The 23,525-nt window shown below is 40.8% G+C and overlaps 1 protein-coding gene across 1 annotated transcript in view; it reads left to right on the plus strand.

Moving 5' to 3' along the window:
- Nucleotides 1-23,525, plus strand: part of CCSER1 (coiled-coil serine rich protein 1) — a 714,838-nt gene that overhangs the window by 585,854 nt on the left and 105,459 nt on the right. The window lies entirely within an intron of this gene.

The following is a 23,525-nucleotide window of genomic DNA, read 5'->3' on the forward strand; positions in this document are numbered from 1 at the left end:
ATTCCTAAGCAAGGGCCTTAGGATGCTTGGGGAAGCAGCTGTTATCTGTCAGGGAAACTGACACATGAGAAAGCACTAATAGTAAACAATGTTTTGAACTATGTGTTCTGTTAATGATGTTCAAGATGTATAAATGAAGATATCTAGTTGTGATTTTTTTTCCTGGAATCTACCCCAGGCCGAGAGAGCTCCAAGGAGTTCACTGTGAGGGAGAGAAGAGAAGCCAGAGGGAGAGCATGGAGATTGCTAGGACTGGGAGGCTAGGTCGCTGCCTGCTCCCCCGCTCGCTGGTGTGCCTATATTTGGTTCCCAGCTTCAGCTTTGAAGGACTATCAAATCCGTTCAGATTCTGAGATTCTTTTCCACCCCCCAAATCAAAATGAACTTGCCCAGCCTGGGATGGTTGAACAACAAATATTTTTGTAATTTTGCATGTTTTCAGGTATATGATATATGTTTCACCTAGAATTCCACTCACAAAAGTATGTCTTTAACCTTATTTTTTATTAACAAAATATTATTTTTTTATATATTTTAAAATATTTTGACTATATAGCATTTCTCCCCTTAGGTGTGGCTGTTTAGCTCTCCCACCACCAAAGCACCCATCGTCCACCACCATAGTCTGTTGAGCTCTCAACCCGCCCCCATTCTTATCCTCACGGTCTTCCTCTCTGTAACCCTCCTGTAGGGTAAATAATTATCAGGCTTTTCTGTCCTCCCACCATTAGGATTGATGATGGATCCCTGTGGCCCTGAATGCATGCCTGATGGCGAGCACCTGGAGTGGGGTGTGGGCATACGTAGGTGGGTACACCTGGGCTGAGAGACTGGGCTTATAAGGGTGGCATCATGGGGATGCCACAGAAAGAGCAGAAACGGGAGATAATGAAACAGCAGAGTGAAAGAGCAGAGTAGAACCACAAGAAGGAGGACACCAGAGGGCCCAGAATGAGTGAAGACTCACAGGGTCTCCCAGCACTGCCAGCCTCCCAGCCCTCCAGCACCCATTCCTGCCGTGTGCCTGGTCAATCCCAATAAAAGCCTGCAAAAGCCACCAAGGGCTCCTTAGACTCCTCCTTACCCCATCTGCTTGGGTCATAAGGATCCCACTCTGGCCCATCCTGTCACTACACCTCCCCTCTTGGATATCTCTTTTTTTAAAGATTTATTTAATAAGAACTGGGGTACAGGCCAGAGGTGCTGGGGGGTGCGTGAGAGGCTTCACCAGAGACAGAGTGGGGAGAACAGGCAGACTGACTGAAATACACTGCTGAGGGGAGCAGCAGACGAAACAGGAGAGGTCTGGTGTGCCATGTGGGTAGCTCCCTGGCCAGGGATCGAACTCGTGCTACAATGGCTGACGATAGCTTTCTAGAGCTGTCTGTTAAGCCCTGTGCCACCAGGAAAGCCCTGTTTTTCTTCTTACCAGTAGAGTTTGTTTTGCAACCATCCCAGGCCGGGTAGATTCACCATCAGTTTAGGCAGCTTAAAAGAGAACCCAGATGCCCTTGGCATCATCCCAGAGGTTTTTTGATATTATGCAGGGGAGACAAGCCAGCAGGGACAAGCCAGGCCCCCCTGCAAATCATTATATGTTCTTTCCTTTGGGCTTCCTCTCACAGCCATCACTTGTCCTTGTAGCCATTCTCTACCACATCTGTCCTCTGTGTGACACTGCACTTAGAGCCTCAGCCTCCAGGCTCAGGTGTACCCACTTACCTGTGCCCACACCATATTCCACATGTCTGCCATGAGGCATGTGTACCCTGAGCCCACACTCCCAAGCTCCTCCTACATTCAAGGCCACAAGTGATATCCACGGAGGCCAGTGGCATAAAAGCCTGAGCCATCTTCATTTATCCTACACTTGACCACTATCACTTTTATAATTACATAATATTTATTTGAATAGATTTAACAGCATGTAATAGTACTTAACTGTTGCATACTTAGGTTACTTTGAAAATTTAGACATTGTAGTACTGAATATGAATTGCTGCTAATTTTCAATTTTTTTTTTTTTTTCCAATCTATAAGGGGTTCTTTACCTAGGTGGGCTGGGATGGGGTGAGACTAGGGTATAGGTTATCAGGGTATTTACTTACATTATCTCCTTTGCCAGGTGGTGCTAATTTTCTTGCTATGTTTCAATTGTATATGAAAAATAAATTGAACGAATGCATGTCTCCACAAACTTCATCAGATAATGGTTAGACTTCAAAGCGGTTGGATGAGTTTGACTTGTCAGCACATTCTGGTGAGCATCAAATTACAACAAAGCAGTGGTGCTTCCTAACTGCGTGGTCGTGGCTGTCCTAGCAAGTGTGCGATGGTCTACAACAGTAAACTCTGGGGTTGATTTAAGTGATCAGGTGAGGGGCTGTAGTGCCAGCAAGGCACAGAGCTTGTTCTCTATTATTCGAGTGGACGGGGAAAGGGTCCCAGAGCCCTCGGTGGCTTTTCAAGCTTTTATTGGGATTTTACCATGTATACTGCAGGCAGTGGTGCCGGGGGTGGGGACGCAGTACGCTGGCAGGCCTCCCAGGCCCCGTCGAATCTTCAGTCTTTACCGGGCCCTCTGGCATTCTTTCATGGTCTCTGCTTCGTCTTCTCTCTGCCTTTTGCTGGTTCTGTTCCGCTCTCTCGCTTGTTCTCTTTCTGGCGTGCTGTGGTGCCGCCCTTATAGGCCCAGTCTCAGCCCAGGTGAACCCATCTATGAATGCTTGCACCCCACTCCAGGTGCCTGCCATCAGGCATGCATTTAGGACCACAGGGATCCATCATTAATCCTAATGGCAGGAGGGCAGAAAAGCCTGACAATCATTTAACCTACAGGGTCACATAAAGGCAAAAATACTGCTGCATGAATAAACAACTGCCCTTCTTCACTTGCTGAAGAAGCAAGTAGTGACTACATAGACAAAGGCAAAGCTGCACAATGTTTATAACTAAATAAATTAATAACTGCATTAAATATGCTAGTAAGTCCATCCATTTCTAATATTACCCTATGTTAAAAATAAACATAAGCACTTCAAGTTAAGAAACATAATAGAAAAAGGTCATGGTTTATGTATTTTCTTTTCCCTAGCCTTTCTTTTTATTTCCTTATTTATTACTGAAAAATCATATATATCAGCTCAATTACATATATACTCAATAAAATGGTACAGCAGTTGAAAATTATTGTCATGTCTATGTAATACTTCCCTGTGGTTGCTGTAACAGAGTACCTTAGAGTAGCTGAAGCAATATAAAAGTATTTTCTCAATTTTGGAGGTTAGAATTCTAAGAACAAAGTGTTGTCAGGAGGTTGCTGCCTTGGAAGCTGTTGGGAAGGCTCTATCTCAGGTCTCTCACCTAAATTCTGTTAGTTCTTTAGTTTATGACAGCATAACTCCAATTGTCAAAATGGCGTTCCTCCCATCCATTTCTCTGTGTGTAATTTTTTCCTTATTTTTTAAAATATTTATATCTGCATATAAGATCTGGGGTACAGGCCAGCGGTGCAGATGGTGAGAGGATTTACCAGAGACAGAGTGGGAAACAGAACAGGCAGAATGACTGAAATACACTGCTGAGGGGAGCAGCAGGCGAGTCAGGAGAGGTCTGCTTTGCTATATGGGTCCCTGGCCAGGGATTGAACTCGTGCTGCAGTGGCTATAGATAGCTTCAAAGTGTTGAGACTTAACCCCTTGCACCACCAGGGAGGCCCCCAGATTTTTCCTTCTTTATAAAGACACAGCCATACTGGATTAGATGTCTACCTGTTTTTTCTTAACCAGTTATATCTGTAATGATTATTTCCAAGTAAGTTCATATTCTGAGGTACTAAGGGGATTTTGGGCAACCAGTAGTGTTCCTGGCATGTTCATTGTTGATTCAGGCAAATGGAAAAGGAATCTTGGAGCCCTCAATAGATTTGACAGGCCCTTTAATCCTGAAGTAGGGGACCAGGTACACACAGGCAGAACAGCGGGCAGGGAGGCAGGCAGAGAAGCAGGTAGCAACCAAGCCTCAGCCCCCACGGTCTCCACACACACTCTCTCTCTAGCTTCTCTTTTCTCCTCTCTCATAATGATCTCCTGGAACAGGCATCCATATTTATAGATGTGTGTGCCCTGTGCTTATGCTCCCAAGTGCTTTTTGCAATAACATTTTATCATGAGTGTTTAGTGAAATCTAGGAAGAAGCAAACCACAGGTGGTGGCCACAGAGGCTGGGGGTGGGAGGTGAAAAAAGTCTGATTTGATCCATTTTCCTTACAAGGGGTTAGCACTTTAATATATGAATTTTGGAGAAACACAGTCTTTCAATGTGTATTACATACTTAAAGGTTTTTAAAAAGAGGATCGTTTGTCACTGAAATGCCAACAAAAGATTATTTCATGTCCTGTTATTGAATACTTCTCTATTGAAAGCTGGCATTTCTTACTATGTACTCCACCTGTTTCCTTAATACTGGATGGATTTCCCTGCCTCCATTATTCTTTTTCCTGTACTTTCAACCTCTTTAGTGAATCTGTCTCATGAACTTTACATCTGTTCAAGATTTTCCATATACAACGTACAAACACAAACACAAATCCCTATTCTATCAGCTACTAATTTTCATTTCTTGGAAGGAGCTTGTATTTTGATAATCATGTAGCTGGTAACTGCCTATGTCACTTACATCTTCAGTTCACTTTTAACCCTCTATAATCCTAAGTCTCCCTCAAACACAGTACCTACTATTTGTTTTGTAAGTCAACAGTGATGCATTCTTTTGCTAGGGGCTTACTTTACTTCATCTCTGATGCATTTGCTACCATCAACCTCACTCTCCTTAAAGTTATTTCTGTGTTTGCTGTGATGACACTATGCTTTCCTCATTCTTCATCTATTCTATTACAGTTTTCTTCACAGATTCTTCCTTTTTTGTCTTCAACTATTGATTTTCCACTGCATCAATATAAAGACTTCACTTCCTGCCAGTTTTCTCTCTTCTGAGGGTATGCCTACTGTAGGGTAAATGGACATTATCAGGATTTTTTGGCCCTCCACCATTAGCAGCAATGATCAACACCTGTGGTCTTATATGCATGCTTGATGGTGGCACCTGGGGTGTGGTGTGGGTGTGTATAAGTGGGCACACCTAAGCAAAGAAATGAAGCATATAAAGGGGGCAGCAGAGGATGGGGGCTACAGAGGACCATGTGGCAGAGTGTAGTAGAGACCAGCAAAGAGACCACAAGAGAACACCAGAGAGCCCAGAAAGAATGAAGATTCTCCAGGGGGCTGGGAGGCCTGGGGGCCAGGAGGCTGGGCTCTTTGCTTTCTGAACTATTCTCTGATGCTCTCCATTGTTCTCCACTGTACCCCACTGCCTGGTCCTCTGCCATCTCGCCATCCTCTGCTGCCACCCTTATATGCCCAGTCTCTTGGCTCAGGTGTGCCCACTCATGCGTACCCATACCACACTCCAGGTGCTGCCATTAGGCCCATGTATAAGCCCACAGGTGTCAATCATAGATGCTAATGGCAGGAGTGCAGAAAATATCTGATTACTTCCATTTACCCTATAGTCTTCTACAATCTCATCTTCAATTTTCTCTAATTGTCAACATATACTTGTCCAAACCATTACACTAGAGTCTTGTCCCCAAAATCTTGCCCTGGTTTTCCCTACCCTCAGGAATTCTCATGGCCCTGTAGTGTCTTGGAAATACTTGCCTTTACTTTATCATTTATTTATTCATTTTGAATTAATAATTATATATTCCTTTCTTAAGACTGTCTTCTCTGACTCTCTTACTCATTGGACTATCACTATATGGCAAATTACCTAAAGTCACAGACATAGTGACTTTTAAACTTTTAAGTTTTTTTGTGAGAGTATAATATGGATTAAAGTATAGTGTCAAACTACTGTGTTCTCATCTGGGGCCCAGAGTCTCTTCCAAAACACATCCCTATATTGGAAGAATGGCTTCCAATTGGAGGAATTGGACTATAGGCCTTTGTAGCATAGGTGTGAGGCCCCCATTTCCTTGCTGGTTGTTAGCTGGAAGCCTCCCTTATCTCCTGAAGACCACCCTCACTCCTTCTCATGTGACTCCTCAGCTCTCAAAACATCAAGTGAGTCAAGTCCTTCTCATGCTTGGAACATCTCTGACATCTTAGGCCACAAATGATGTATAATGGCCTATGTGACTAGATTGTTCCACCCATATATAGTCTCAGGTTTTTTTTTTTTTTTTTTGTAAGCTTTATGATAGAACATGATAAAACCACAAGAGGTGGTTTATCTTGTCATGTTGATGTCATTTTTGGAGTTGTTGGGTTTGGAAAGTGGGATCCTTGGGTTCACTCTGGGAAATGCTTCACCAGAGCTCCCCTTTCTCTAGCAGCGGTGAGTTCCCAGTTAAGTTTCTCCTCAGCAGCCTCCACTGAGGGAGGTCAGTGAAGAGAAGCCATGGCATGATACAGGTCATGGGCAGGTAGGAAGCTGCTGCCCTGCTAAGGGAGAGAGTTGGTGAAGAGGCACCTGTATAGTCACAGGTGGGCAACAGACTGCTGCCCTGTGCCAATGCAGAGACTGCTGTGATACAGACTTGTAGTTGTTTTTTTTTTTTTTTTTCCCTTTTTTTTTTTTTTGGGGGGGGGGGTCACTCCTTCATGGAGTTGTTGCTGACTTTGAATAAACTATGTCAAATTTGAAAGGGGCCGGATTTCTACAATGGCCCTCAACCTCCATATCTTCACCTTCAGCTCTGCATTCCTGATTCCCCTATAACAGTCTGATACCTGCTTGGGTCTTGTGCTTTGTGATCTAGGCATTGGTGCTCAAGTATCTTAGTTCCTATAGCTGGTTTAATGGCTATGTTAATCCCTTCTACCCCCACCTCCAAGTCTTGATATTGTGTGAGCCAAGTTTCTAATCTTGTGGTGCCTCCTTTCCGATTTTTTCTATCCTTATCCTCCACCAATATCACAGTCTGGGGAAGGAGGGCAGAACAACTTTGGGGTGCCATATTAGAGTTCCTACTTGCTACCTCCTAATACTTTACTAAGATATGTACTTGAATTATGTGTATGCCTAATATGTGTACTTGAATGATTTTCACTGTGAACAAAATGTACATATCATGAAACTCATTTTATGATATAAACATAAGTTCTGAATAGTATTGTTTTGATAATGCAAAGTTGTGTTTATTTCAATAATATATTTTTAATTTTATGATATAGGAAAGTTGTTAAAATAGTCAAAAATGTGATTGATGGCATGTTCCTGGTAAAAATGTTGTGCCCTCCAATGATACGTGCAATACACTGGAGATTACTTCAGTATTTCAGTAATTTTGTAGGTCTGTTATTAGTAATTGATTTATTCAAGGTCACACAGATAAATTGTGACACATAATATTTCAAATGCAAGTTTTCTTTTCCAGATTGAGAAACAGCAAGAGGTAACAAGAAAAACATTGATAAATGTATAAGTTTTCTACTATATAGGTGATAGCTTCTAGGATAGTTTAATATTATGTCATGATAATCTAAAATTTCTCAGGACTCTTAAATGCAAAATATAGGATCTTTAAACCCAAACTTTTGTTTTGTAATGCAAGGTAATTATCCACTGAAGCACATTATACAGGCTCTTACTATGTAAGTAACTATTCAAAAGCGTATCTACTTCACAAGCTGAAAGATCTATTTTTCTAAATTCATGTGTATTTTATCTTAAAAGACTCCTGTTTAACAATGTATATACAATAAGTATTTTAAGATACTACTGTGCATGCTACTACTATCCATTGGTGCTTTAAAAAAGAACAAAGTAGGACCTTTGTCCCTTCCCTTACTATCTAGTACTGGTTTGTGTTTTGTAGCTGTTATCTGTAGCCTCAACTAATGTTCACGGCTTTTTTGTAGCTTGGTTTTCTGACCTCCCAGACTGCTGAAACCACTGCTTATATTGAGTCACATTATACATGACTCCTCTAAACACAATAATGAACTTTCTGCTTTTTTTCCTCCCCTGAATTTTACAATTATGCCCAGATTCCTTGGAAAAGAACAAACCAAACCTAAAACATGACTGACTTCTGTATTCTTTATCATTTTCATAATTCACCAACCTATAAAGTAGGTTGCTACATTTGCTACATTTTTTTTTTTTTAGAATCAGCTGGTATTACGGATTCCTTTCTTTTCTAGATTGAACTCTATTTTTTTAATATGAAAAGGCCTTTATTCTCACTTTATTATGCAAAAAATGCATATATAATGCAAAGTAGTGCCCAATGTTAATCATCATGTCCTTCCACTCTATCTGAAGGTGGTGTAAATGCCCAAGGTCTAAGAGATGGCTCAGCATCCTTGTCTCAGGAGGATAGCAAAGGGCGCCCACTACTTAGAGCCAACCCCTGTCAGTACTGTTTTATTAAATTTAAAGATTCTTTTCATGGTGTGATACAACACACTAGCACTCAGATGAAAGGCAAAACTGGGGCCTTCCTGGTGGCACAAGGGGCTAAGTCTCAGCACTATCAAGCTATCTGCAGCCACTGTAACACGAGTTTGAACTCCAGCCAGGTTGCTGACCAACATTGCATAGTAGACCTGTCCTGTGTAGCCTGCTGCTCCCCTCGGCAGTGTGTTTCAGTCAATCCATCTGTTCTCCCCACTCTTTCTCTGCTATGTTCAAGCATAATTCTCTTGCTTCATTCAATGCTGAATATAAAATATTTTCTCTCATCCCCCGCACCTCTGGCCTGCACCCCAGTTCTTGTATGCATAAATAAATGAAAATAAATCTTTAAAAGGCAGAACTTTGTTATTTGTAGCTTTATGTGGAATGAGTGTCAGGTGGGCCACGTGGGAGATTGACCCTCAAAGGACAGAGTAACGGCAAACTGGAGCTGTACAGGGTGATTTCTATATGGCAAGCAGGCTGTGGTTTCCAGGACTCACAGTAACTTAGGGGTTTGGGACTAGTACACAGAAGCTGTCCTTAGTTACTGACCTGGCAAAACTGGTACATAATGGTCACAGAATTTGAGTGTTCAAGAAGGGAAGTATGTGGAGTGTGGGTTTAATCAGCCATTCAAGAACAAGAATAAATAGGCCTCTATTCAGGCCTCAAAACTGGGTGAAGTAGCATTTTCAATAAAACAAAAGTGTTGTACATAATACAGGTGGGGATTGGAATGGGGTCCATGTCTTTGATTACTCTTCCTTCCCGGAAACTATATTCATAGACATATTCAAACATAATTCTCTTGTTTCATTCAATGTTGAGTATAAAATACTTCCTATTCCTTCCTAAGAACATGAAAAGCAAGTGAATATATATTTGTAATGGAAAAGAACTTTTAACTATTCTTATTTTAAAAATTTAACTATTTCAAATTTTTCATATAGTTCGTATTTGGGGACACACCATATAAAAATAAACATCATTTACCCTGCTTAGGAACTATAGCTATGCTGTGACAATTGGGAATGATTTCTGTGAGAAAAAATTAATGCTGGTAAAGAGCAAGACCTCATGAAGTCATTTCTTGTTGAATTTCTCTGTTGAAAAGGTAATTGATAAGTTTTTGAACACATTTGTGTTTTAACTGTATTTCATAATTGATTTTCATCAATTACCCCAAGGGTTTAAGAGATCAGGAATCTAGTTTGTCATGCCTACTAACTCATTCTGTGGCACTAAGATATTTGTGGCTTTTATCTTTCTAACTTTTATAATGCTATCACTGAAAGGAGTCTTTAGAAAATTAAATACCATTGGTTTTTATATTTTGGTATATAAATTATTATTTTCACAGGACAAAGAATGGGTGGGGCCTCCCCGGTGGCGCAGCGGTTGAGCGCTGGGTTGCGAAGCTGCCCGCTGCCTCTGCAGCGCCGGTTCGATCCCCGGCTGCTCCCCGGCCACCGGAGGAGGGTCCCACATGGGCGCAGACCTCTCCTGCCGCCCGCTGCTCCCCTCAGCAGTGTACTTCGGTCCTTCTGCCTGCTCTGCTCCCCGCTCTGGCTCTGGTGAATTCTCTCACCCTCCCGCGCTTCTGACTGCACCCAGTGCTTGTATAAATAAATAAATCTTTAAAAAAAAAAAAAAAAAAAGAAGAATGGGTGTAACAAAGAATGGAAGGGTAAAAAAAAAAAAGATTAGATACTTTTTACAAAGGTCATCACTTGGGTTAACATGCTCTGTCCACTTGTGGTACAGAAAATAATTTTAAGTATATGGAGTACATTAGAAGATGTGCAACTAATTTTTTTTCTTATTAATGCAAGAATGTGAATTTAAGAGGACAGCAACACTTGGATAGGACAACTCTATGGTCTCATGGGACTGTTTCAAAATATTAGCAAATTCTCATTATAGGCTATTGTTTTAACTATTTCTAAAAAGGTTAGGACTACAATGATTTTGTTGAGAGGTTGATGAACATAACTTGAGATTTTAGTATTATTATAAATGGTTCAATAACTTGACTTTTGCTCTGTGCTCTTGGCTTCATTTTTATACCTAAAGCCCTACCGATCTTAGAAATGCACCCTTATATTTTATAAAGATTCTGGGGTGCCTCCCTGGTGGCACAAGGGGTTAAGCATCGCACTAAGAAGCAATCCGTGCCTCTATAGCATGAGTTCATTCCCAGCTGGCCAGAGAGAAACCCACATGGTGTAGCAGACCTCTCCTGTCTTGCCCGCTGCTCCCCTCAGCAGTGAATTTCAGTCAGTCTGCCTCTTTTGCTCCCCACTCCGTCTCTGGTGAATCCTCTCACCCCCTGCATCCCTGGCCTGTACCCCAGCTCTTGTATGCATAAATAAATAAATCTTTAAAAAAAAGATTCTGGTCACAAAATGGGATTCTATATAAAATGTTGTTATTGTTTTTTTTAATTTATTTAAGTAGTGGGAATCTGTAAGAAGTCTTAAAGTTTTTTAAAAGTACCACTTGCCAATGAAAAGATTATGCTGACACACTGGTGTGCAAGTATGTACAGGGCAGGTTCACTATCATATTGGTAAAGGAGCCCTCAGTGGATGTTACAGGCTTTAATCCTCTCTCAGGGAACCAGGCACACACTAGGCAGGAGGCAGTCATGGGCTGGGTTGGGTGACTGTTTGGGGTAGGGTTCTGGAGGTGTTACTGGGAGGCAGGCAGGCAGGCAACTGAACCTCTCACCCCTCTGAATATTGACTCTGGGCTCTCTCTGGTGTCTCGCCTCTTGTAGTCACGCTGCTCATTCTCCCACAGCCGTCTTCCCATACTTGTCCCTCGTTTCTGAGAGATGTGGCCCTTATCGCCCAGCCTCTAGGCTTAGGTGTGCTCACTTACACACACCCACACCCATACTCCAGTTGTCCACAATCAGGCATGCATGCCCCATTCCCATACTCCCAAGTGTCTTCTGTATTGGTATGATCAAGGCCAGAGGTGATAGCCACAGAGGCTAATGGTATAAAAAGCCCAACAAACTCACTTACTCTACATACATAGTTTCTTTAACTACTTAAAAATTCTTTCTGATAGGGCCTCCCCGGTGGCACAGTGGTTGAGTGCTGGGTTGCGAAGCTGCCCACAGCTTCTGCAGCGCTGGTTCGATCCCCAGCTGCCAGGCAAGGGTCCCACATGGTGTGCAGACCTCTTCTGCCACCCGCTGCTCCCCTTAGCAGTGTACTTCGTCACTCTGCCTGTGTTGTTCCCGCTCCCTCTCTGGCTCTGGTGAATTCTCTCACCCTTCCATGCTTCTGACTGTACCCAGTGCTTGTATAAATAAATAAATAAATAAACAAACAAATAAATAAATAAATCTTAAAAAAAAAAAAACATATTTCTCATATACCCCTAAAATCAAGGGATAATGCTATGCCTCCTGATTTATGTGCAATAAAAAAAAAAAAAACACAAAGATGGTTTTTGAATGTTTGTTGTCTCTGCTTTGTGGTCTCTGTGGTGACGCAGGTTGTAAGTCTCAGCAATATCAAGCTATGGGCAGCCACTACAGTATGAGTTCGATCCCCAGCCAGGAAGCTAACAAATATGGCACAGCAGACCTCTCCAGTCTTGCCTACTGCTCCCCTCAGCAGTGTATTTCAGTAGATACACCTGTTTTGCTCCCCACTCTCACTGGTGAATCCTCTCACCCCTCCCACCACTGGCCTATGCCCCAGTTCTTGTAGGCATAAAGCTTTAAAAAAAAATACCCACTATTAACATCTTTTGAATATCTATTATGTCTCTTTAATTTTTATATTTCTGTGAAAACAATGCTTAGAAAAAACACCCTATTACTGTAAATCAATGGAATGTTAGTTAACTTCCTAAATTAATGTCAAATTTGAAATCATTTTTAATTGAATGTAAAGAGAAAATTATTTTTATAACTTCAGGTAGCAATTATTGGTACTGAAATGATTTGTGACATTGTATTTTCAAATATTTTAAGCTAAATAAGAATTAGAGTTTTATAGAGATTGTTTTAAATATTTGAAATGAAGTTCCTCTTATGATCCTGCTTTATTTCACTAGCTAACAGTGTTGCAGGCAACATGACACTTTTAAGCTAAGGTAACATAAGCATGTGAGGTCAGTTATTTACATAGAGTTGCAAAATTCTTGTCAATTATTATGCATTTTGTGTTTTCTAATCTCATCTTGCTGTCCTCCCCTGCCATATTTCTATGGTTTCTCATTTTGAACTTGTTCATAACATGCTGTTCTTGTTTGCTCTGATAGAGTTCTCTGTTTCCTTTACTTTTTTAATCATTTGACTGCATTTATGAGAATGGAAAAAATAACAAAACTACCAATAAGTCATAAAGTAAAACCCTCAGAGTGAAATGAAGTCTATAGTCACAGTGATTCAATAGCAAAGTTGACAAGTGTTTGTAACTAGTGCTCAAGAATTTCATTCATAATTATATCTGAAGAATTATGTGGAGGTTTGTGATTTAGTAATATTTGATTATTTACATCTGTAATTCTTTTTTATGAATTATATTATTTTATATAATTCTTACATAATTTTTCATTTTTGCATAATGCATGCATTTTCATTTTGGTTATACAGCTGTAATTCTAATTTCAGCATAAGATAAGATTATTTTAAAGGTGACTTGCAGATTATACTTGCCTTGAATTCTTTGGCAATTGATTTCTGTTTACACAATTGTCTTAAACAGTGATCTAATCACAGACAAAAATAGATTAGAATATATTCATACTAGAGCTAGCTGAAAGAATTTGGGACAAAGTACCCAACTTTCTGGGTATCTGTCTCTAGCTTTCAAATTTATAAAATAAAAAAGTACAAGCATATGGCAATTTGTCAGCAATTTTCATATCTATATTTTTGAATCTCTAGGTTATACAACGAGAATATAACTATTCTTTTTTTTTAAGATTTTTTTTTTTTTTACAAGAGCTGGGGTTCAAGCCAGAGTCACGGGAGGGTAAAAGGATTCACCAGAGACAGAGCGGGGAACAAAACAGGCAGACAGACTGAAAGCACTGCTGAGGGGAGCAGTGGGCAAGACAGGAAAGGTTTGCCTCACCATATGGGATTCTCCCTGACTGGCTGGGAATCGAACTGGCGCTGTGTAGGCTGCGGACAATTTCACAGAGCTGCACTCAGCCGACTGCACCACCAGGGAGGCCCTATTTATTCCTTATATGTTGGAAATGACCCATTGAAGGTTACTCTGTAAGTTCAACACAAATTAAATCACAAAAATATCATAACTCACAAAATGTATTTAAAATTTAGCTGCAGGAGGCCTCCCCGGTTGTGCAATGGTTGAGCACCGGGTTGCAAAGCTGCCCGCAGCTTCTGCAGTGCTGGTTCAATCCTCAGCTGCTCCCCAGCCACCTGAGGAGGGTCCCACATGGTGCGCAGACCTATCCTGCCGCCCGCTGCTTCTCTCAGCAGTGTGCTTCAGTCCTTCTGCCTGCTCTGCTCCCCACTCTGGCTCTGGTGAATTCTCTCACCCTCCCTCACTTCTGACTGTACCCAGTGCTTGTATAAATAAATAAATAAATAAATAAATAAATAAATAAATAAAAATAAATCTTAAAAAAAAAATAGCTGCATGCATTTTATACAACTGGGAGTCATAATTCAAATTATAATAATTTGGAGTTTACTTATATGTTTTCATGATCTTTGTAACAAATTCTTACAGAACTTATAAATACATATTTTTGCTTTTATCCACAACTTTGCAATTCAAGAATTTGGGAATGTTTCATCTCTTGACAGTTAGGGTGAGATACTGGCTGGAGCTTTCGTCACCTGATAACTCTACTTGTGCTGGGCCCAAGATCCCATACTCTCATAGCTGGCAGTTGATGCTGGGTGTCCATTGGCATTTCACAATGGAACTGTCAATAGACGCACTTCTCAGCTTGACTCTTGGTATGTTTTCTGCCAGGGAGTCTCCTGGAAGCTTCATTGTAAGAAACTAGTCACGGATGTCAGTCTAACCCTTAAAGACATGCAGAGTTACTTACATTATACTTTGTGGTCAAGCAAATCAGTGGGACCTGCCCAGACCCAAACAGATGGCATTAGACTCCATCTTTCAGTAGGAATAGTAACAAAGAATTTATAGTCATCTTTAATCTGTCACACCATGAGTTTTATATTTATGAATAATTATTGAATTCAGAGCTAATAAAATTGAATTTTAGCTCCCAAAATTAATTATACTTGAGTGAGAAACAGAGGATGTCATAATTATTAAATTATGTACTTGCCTATCCATGAGTAATATGCATTTAATTTAATTAAGCACAGGTTAAGTTGGTTATAATAGCCTACAGGTTAACAGAATAGCCTTATTTGAAAAACCAAGAATATTAAAATCTAGTTAATTCTACACATAAGTTAGACTTTCAGCTCAATAAATCATCTTGTCTAATATTTCCTAGAATTTTGCAAGTACTATGAAAATATTGAGGAAATATTGCTATCAGTCTTTATGTGAAAGTATTGTTTGAGGACTTTCATTTTGTGTATTAAGTGATGCAGACATTCACACTCTATAAATGTTGCCATGGGTACAAATACCTAAAAATGAAATTCTAGGTAACTAAATTTTATTTGCAATGCTATTCATCGAGAATATCTTTATAAATTGGCTTCTGATGACGTATGATATTTAATATGTGCTTTCTATAAACAAATGCAAATGATGAAAGGATAGCACTTACTCATTTTAAAGCTGTGAGATGAATATTTTGTTGACCATCTCATGCTTTGTTTGTCTACTTTACTAAATTATCACTTAAGGAAATAGAGACTTGCATTTCTAAAAGCAATTTTTTTAATTGTGTTTTAAAAAATAATCTTTGGATATATTATAAATAATAATGTAACAACTTGATGGTTATTTCTTCATGAAATTGAAACCCCAGAGATTTTTGTTTTTTAATTCACCATATTTGTGCATATGCTCAGTCCCTTTGCTTCTTTTCCACTCCCAGCTTCTACTTTAATATTTTGTGTATACTCAAACTTGGTACAAAAGAGTGAACAAAAATCTGAAGAAAATTCAACTATTAAATAGTGTTTGTAAATCTATTAGTAACTTCTTGAACAATTGAAGGATTTTACGTGTTGACTAACATATCATTTGATAATTCAATGACTCTTTTTTCTGTAACTAGAAAAACTTTTTTGTTTGTTTGTTTTGTCTGTATCCATCCCTCATTTATTTTACTTGAGAGAATTCAGTTAGCATCTTGAGGCAATCACAGGCCATCACAATGGGAGACTGGGTGGGAAGGGGCCCAGGCATCTAAGGTGGAGGATTGCAGGTACCTTGGTGATGGGCATGGCAGTAACATCCACTGAAGAGTGTTGTAGAGACAGGGATGACACAGGACAGGTTTTCTGATCCAGCAGACCCGGTAAAGGAGGAGTCAGAGTCCTCAGTGGCTTTTGCAGGTCTTTTATTTAGATTTACCAGGTACATGGCAGGCAGGGGTGCTGGGGGGCCGGGAGACTGGCAGTCCTCCCAGCCCCCAGCAAATCTTCACTCTATCTGGGCTCTCCCTGGTGTTCTCTCTGCTTCTCTTCTTCTTCTCTCGGCTTCTGTTCGTTCTTGGCTTCTGGCTTCTGCTGGCGTCCCTATGACGCTGCCCTTATAAATTTAGTCTCTCAGCCCAGGTATACCCACTTCAGCTGCCCGCCATCAGGCATGCATTCAGGACCGCAGGGTTCCCTCATCTATCCTACAGGCGGGAGGAAGCCTGATACTTTTTACCTTACCCTATAAGTGTGAACCTATAGCCCTAAATCATATACATTACCTCAATAAACCACATTATCTCAATAAAAACAATGCCATTAAAAAATAATCAGGGAATATGGAATTGAAGAAGCTCAAGGATAAATAATATCATGCCCCAGTTGAATAATTTAAGAAATGTCTTTATAGTAAAGAAAATTTTAACCTTATTAAAAAATTGCAAAGAATGGACAACACCTGGTACACAATAATTGCAGAATAATAATTGTTGAATGAATAAAGTATAAGCAAATGAATGTTATGCACATTTTATAAATATACTGAGAATAGATCCCAACACAACAAATATTTTCACAACAATGCATTTTAATGTTTAGATTATTTCTTTTTTCCTTCAGATGTGAGATGAACTTCATGAAAAATTTCCAAGGGATAAAATCAGGGAATTATATAAAGCATAGTTTTGGAAAAACAAGTTTCTATATAATTTCTATTTACCTCAATATAGGCAAATGCTCCATTTCAGACAAATTAATTAACAGAATATTAGTTAAGCAAATAAATTAAGTATAAAAATATTGATATTTAAAGAAAAAAGAAAACCTGCAGTACATTAGCCTGAGGCCCAGATCTCTTTCAATAAAGGACTCTTCCCAGAGTTTGTCATCTGGTTAGCCACTCCACTGCCTCTTAGCATCTTCACTTTCCAGCTGAAGTCAAACTCATCTCTGAGTGTCTGATATAATAAAGTAATAAACAGCAGCTGAGATTTAGCTTTTGCAAACCCCTAAACCAATGCCTAAGCAAGGAGTGGTGCAAGAGCCTACCTACTTTGCCTCAAAAAGGAATTTCTCTTGGACCTCCCCTGGTGGCGCAGCCGTTGGGAGCTGGGCTGTGAAGCTGCCCTCAGCCTCTGCAGTGCCGGTTCGATCCCCGGCTGCCAGTGAGGGTCCCACATGGCACGCAGACCTCTCCTGCCGTGCCCCCTGCTCCCCTCAGCAGTGTATTTCATCAGTCAGCCTGTTCTGTTCCCCACTCTGGTTGAATTTGTCATTCTCCCATGTTTCTGACTGTACCCAGTGCTTGTATAAATAAATAAATAAATCTTAAAAACAAAAAACACCAGGCAGAAAGCACTTCTTAAAAAAAAAAAAAAGGAATTTCTGACAGGAATTTGTTTCCTGGAGGACCCAACCTGTGACAATGGTTTATCCTATTAATGGAGTTAACTTTTATTATGTGATCTATTAGGAAAGACTTTCGAGATAATAGGTACTGAAGGTGATTAAAATAGACCATCCCAAGATTTTCATCACAGGCCCCCATGCCTACAGTATTCTCAGAGCTGGCCACCTGAGATATGGTGTGCAGTTTATTTTGAGATGAGCTCGATTGAGGCCATGGGGGCTAAGTAGAAGAAACTCTCGTCTTTCCCTAATTGAAAAAGTGATTTCCACTCTTTTTTACTATCTATGTGTAGGGTAAGTAAATGATATCAGGCTTTTCTGCCTCCCCCCCCCCCCCGGCCATCCGCCATTGGGATTGATGATGGATCCTTGCGGTCCTGAATGCATGCCTGATGGGGGGCACCTGGAGTAGGGTGTTGGCATCAATAGATGGGATTCACTTGGGCTGAGAGACTGGGCTTATAAAGGGCAGTGCCATGGGTATGCCAGAAGAACAAACGAAAAGAGCAGAGAAGCAGAACCATGAGAAGAACAAATGGAAGAACCATGAGAGAGAACAGAAAGAACGCGAGAGAAGGCTGGAGAGCCCAGATAGAGTGAAGGCTTGCTAGGGCCTGGGAGGCCTGCCGTGTGCCTGATAAATCCCAATAAAAGCCTGCAAAAGCCACTGAGGGCTCCAGGACTCACTTCTCCTTTACCCAGTCTGCTCGGGTCATAGAGATTCTGCACTGTGCCCATTCCTACCCCTACACTAAGCTAGTGTATGACCAGCCGAAATCCATAGATCATAATCTGTTAGGCCACATGTTCAAAACGGTGTCTGATCATAAATGTGCACAAAAGCAAAGGAAGCATACTAGTAGGATAAAAAAGATTGTTAATAGAATCAATGTTTTAGTGGCAGGAAGGGCACGGAGCAGGAGCTCTGTGATCCAAGCAGACGGGTAAAGGAGAGTCCTGGGGCCCTAGGTGGCTTTTCAGGCTTTTATTGAGTTTTTACCAGGTGCTCGGCAGTCAGGGACGCCTGGGGGCAGGAGGCTGGCAGGCCTGGTCTCTGAACATCCCTCTCTGAACACCCCTCCTCTCTGAACATCTCCTCTCTGGTGTTCTCTCTTGGTGTCTGTAGGGGCCAGACTGGCCACAGTGCAGGTTTTCTGATCCCATGCAGGCCGGGTAAAGGAGGAGTCAGAGTCCTCAGTGGCTTTTTGCAGGTCTTTTATTGGGGTTCACCAGGCATATGGCAGGCAGGGGTGCTGGGGGGCCAGGAGGTTGGCAAATCCTCACTCTATCTGGGCTCTCTGGTGATCTCGGCTTCTCTTCTTTGCTTCTCTTCGGCTTCTTTCTCAGCTTCTATTGCTGCTGCTGGCATCCCCATGATGCCGCCCCTAAAAGCACAGTCTTAGCTCAGCTGAATCCCATCCACCCATGCCCACACCCTATTCCAGGCGCCCGCCATCAGGCATGCATTCAGGACAAGGATCCATCATCCATCCTGATGGCGGGAGGGCAGAAAAGCCTGACATTTTCTTTACCCTACAGTGTCCCTGCTTACTCTGCTTCTCTGATGCTTCCACCACTGCTATTCTCTCTTCTGCTCTCTCATTTTGTTGCTCTTTCTCTTTCTCTTCTGCTTCTCTTTCCTTCTCTCTCTGCTCTGCTGGTGTCCTCATGACACCGCCTTTATAAGCCTCTCAGCCCAGGTGTGCCCACCTGTGCATGTCCACGCCCCATTCCAGGTGTCCACCATTAGGCAGGCACGCAGGACCACAGGGATCCACCATCAATGCCAATGGCAGGAGGGTGGAAAAGCCTGATACTTTTATACTTACCCTACAGATGGGCAGAGAGAAAAAAATAATTTCAGATAGTTTACCAATAAAATTCCTCAAATTACCCATTCCCTCATGGGCAAAACTCAGCGAAGCAGGCTTGGGCTAAAGTGGAACTACTGATGCCTGAAAACTTGTTATACACCTCAGATACCATTAGAAAAGGGTTAGGCAGCTCCAAGAGAGTTGGGAAAGAAGGAAAGAGTTAAAATTGAAAATATACCACATAATCTGATATGAGATCAAGGTAACAGCTGACACTGTCACTGCCAAGGACCGGGAACATTCTCCCCACATGTCTCTTACCCATATACTCTTTTCCCAGTATTTCCTCCCACTTGTCTACACGTCTTTCCTCCCCAGCAGTACCAGGATGAAAGTCAAAACTAAAAAAGTAAGAGATTCAGATCACGTATGTGTTCCATTATAAGCCAAGCACACACTCTGCCCTAGTTCCTAGCAGTCCCCTGTACAGAAAGTCCAATTTATAGCATGCTGGGAGTTGCAATTCTCAGTATATAAAGTATCTTCAACATGGAGATGGGAGTGGAATATATTAAACTATCAAGAGGTGGATTGCTACTCTAACACCTAGAATAATTTAGTTGGAGCCCTCGACCAGGTATAGGTTTGTCTGTAGAAATGTCCTTTCTATCTGAGAAACACATTTTTGTCTGCAGAGTAAATATCAAGTCAACACGCCCTAGTCATATGAAGTCCCCTTTCTCTCTCTTTGTTGCCACAGGTTCCTAACTCATTCCTTTGTTTAAGGTTGTGACCCTATCCTCCTGACTGAAAGTGTAATCTGTGTAATCTAAATTCTCTGTGTGGACATTGCTAATGTCTTTCTTTTCTGCTGACCTATGATGTTGTTTTGATTACTCAGCTAGACATAGAAGGTCCCAGAGGTGTGGGGGAATTTTCCCTTATGTCCCAACAGTACTAATGCAATAGAATTCTGTCATGTGGAGAAGGAAAACATTTCCTTTATCCCTTCTAAGTTATTTGGCTTATCTAATAATTAAATTCAAATAAGCCATTGATAGGACCCAAAAAGTTTCGTACAAATGGGAACCTCAAAGATAGCAGTGATAAAGTGAGCAAAGCAGGCAGCTATTAAAACTTTCAGGCGAAGAAACAATAAATTTGTGATAAATTGGCAACACAAAGAATAGAGTTGTGATAGTAAATTAATGAAGAAGTTACAAGATTGGTTTATATGTAGGCTTCCTGGTCCTAAATTCCTTATCTCTGGTAACGACAGCTCTCTTCCTGGTACAGACTCTCTATATAAATTATTTTAGGCAATTAAATGAGACATAAAAACAAAACAAATCAAAGAATAAAACATTTTCTGAGTCTGCTTGATTCTAGTTACCTACAGAATAAAACAATCAGCATATAGAAGTAGCATATTATAGGGCCATATATTCTGTTCTCCCTCAATAATTATGTAACATATAGTGTCATTTTTATCAATAACCTACAAAGAAATGTCCATGGGCACAAAGTAGTTAAATAACTAGCATGAAGTCACTAAGTTGTTTAGTTTAAGTATTTGATGTAATATCACTCTGATTCTAAGAAACATGGTTACTTTCTTACCTCTTAAGTCTGTGATTTATTCCTTTGCATTTTGGAGTAAGATAAGACATTAATAAAAAACATATTGCATGTAGAATCTATGGACATAAATATTAAAAATTATGAGTATAAACCTTCATAAAACCCACAGTTTAAGGGAGAAATAGGACTGTTACAGACTCCAACAAATGTGGGTCTGGAAAACCTCTAGGAGAAAGAATACACTAGACAGTGTCCGCTACACCAGCAAAGTATACTAAGGACTTGTACTCAAGCACAAGGGAGGCAGAACCAGAAGAGAACATTTCATCCTGGCTTCTAGGAGGGAGTTAGATATGGGTTTTTAAGGTGTGGGTCTACTAAGTTGGGGCAGAGGGGAACCATGTCGTAGCCAATTCTGGGCTGAGCTAAACTGGGTCATGTGCAGATGGGTCAAGTGCTCTTCACACATCACGTTTTATTAGCCCCTAAAATATCCACCCAGGGTAGTGCAGGCTGACATACTAATGAGATTCCAGTCACTCTCAGGTAAGATTTCTTCTTCTTCTTTTAAATATTTATTTATTCATGTATACGAGAACTGGGGTGCGGACCAGATGTGCAGGCAGGTGAGGGGATTCACTAGAGACAGAATAGGGAACAGAACAGGCAGACTGACTGAAATACACTGCTAAATGGAGAAGTGGGCAAGACAGGAGAGGTCAGCCACGCCATGTGTCTATCTCCACGGCCAGCCGGGATCGAACCCACACTGTCGACGCTGCGTACAGCTTCACAGCACTGTGCTCAACCGCCTGCACCACCAGGGAGGCCCACAGTCAAGATTTCTTCTAACCATGCATGTAGGATCCTCAGCCTTCCTCCTCTAGAAAATTGTGAAACAATCATTAGTCCAGGCATAGCATCTTTTGTCAGCTATGGTGCCTTTGATCAGTTTTATGGTCCAAGTTGTTTGAACAAAATATAGAGGCAGGGCCAGCCAGTCTGTAATTTAGCTTGCCTGTTCAAACAAGATGTTGGACAACTCACTTTGAGATTCAGTTCTTGTCATTAAACTGAACATTGGCAACTCTTTTCTGCTGGCTCACAATTCCATTTACCCAGACAGTCTCATGACTACTACAAAGAAAAGGGACAAACAGATATAATTAGCATCTCCCAGTCAAACTGGTCTTCAGAAAATAAAAGGAGATATTAATGAATTAAAATCATATATTCTGTGGGCCTCCCTGGTTGCGCAGGTGGTTGAGCGCAGCGCTGTGAAGCTGTACACAGCTCTGCAGTGCGGATTTGATCTCGGCGGGCCGCGGAGATACCCACATGGCGTGGCAGACCTCTCCTGTCTCTCCCACTTCTCCCCTCAGCAGTGTATTTCAGTCAGTCTGCCTGTTCTGTTCCCCACTCTGTCTCTGGTGAATCCTCTCACCCTCCCACACATCTGGCCTGTACCCCAGATCTTGCATGTATGAATAAATAAAACTTAACAAAAATCATATATTCGGTATCGCTTGGTATAAAGGAAGTACACATTAATACTGTGACAGCTAGAATAAATGAGTTCTGTTTTCTATAATCCATTAGCTATTTTCTTCCTTGTCAACTCAGATTAGGATAAGAGATTCAGAGAAAGCAGAGTTCTTTCAATGTCAATATTTTTTTCTGGTAATTTTATATGACAGAAATATGAATTTGAGGTTTTATTTTATCAGTGACTATGCTAGCTGCTAGCAAAATAGTTTATATGTGTAAGTGTGTGTGTGGAGTGTGCGTGTGTAAGCCCTCACCCCTAAGCAATACTCACCTAACAGGGAAAGTTCCTAGTGACATAAGGAGTAATAGTTGAAATGGATCATGGGTAGTAATAAAATGGAGAAATGGTTAAAGACAATATTAATTCAGTGCTGTGCATCTGTAAAAGAGCAAGGGAACATGAAACATATTGCATTTTAGTTCTTAGGAGTGAGCAAAGTTTATCAGAAGTTGGAAAACTTTGGAGCTCCAGAACCAAGCAGGTCGCATGTCACATGCTTGTCTGCTATAATAAAGAATTTTGATTGTTTTCCTGAAAGAAAATGTGACTAGCTATTAAAACGTGATGCAATCAATTTCTATTTAGAAGTATATCTCTGGAAGATAGAGAAAGTGATAGAAAAAGTCAATTTAGAAACTGTTGCAGAAAATCAGGTAGGAGGCAGTGAGTACCGAGAGTAATTCAGTGAGAAATAGGGAGGACTGAGTCTAAGAAATTTTAGGGAAATATAGATTAAAGACTTTGGTATCAGAATTGTCTCAGAGTAGGAAGGGCTGAGACTATATAAATGACCTCCTAATTATTATTTTAGGAAAAAAATAAAATAATGGGAGAAATAGTTAGAAGGAAAGTTTGGGATGTGTAGAAGAATGTTAAAATGAATGTTGAGTTGAAATGTCTAGTGACAATGCTGATTATATGTTCAGTAAACAGTTATGAGTTGAAACTTAGAAGATAGTTTGGATTAAGCATGTATCTGAGAGTTATCGGCATTTAGTATTAGAAACAATAGATGTTGGATGTATTGTGTAAATAGAGTCTGCAGCTTAGTATATAAAAAAGAAAGGATATTTAATTTCCAAAGATATAGCACTAATGAAAGGGACAGACACAGGCGTGTTATTAAAGATA

This window comes from Talpa occidentalis, unplaced genomic scaffold (genome assembly GCF_014898055.3).
Source record: "Talpa occidentalis isolate TD23 unplaced genomic scaffold, MPIMG_talOcc4v2.1 talOcc4.6, whole genome shotgun sequence".
NCBI lineage: Eukaryota > Metazoa > Chordata > Mammalia > Eulipotyphla > Talpidae > Talpa > Talpa occidentalis.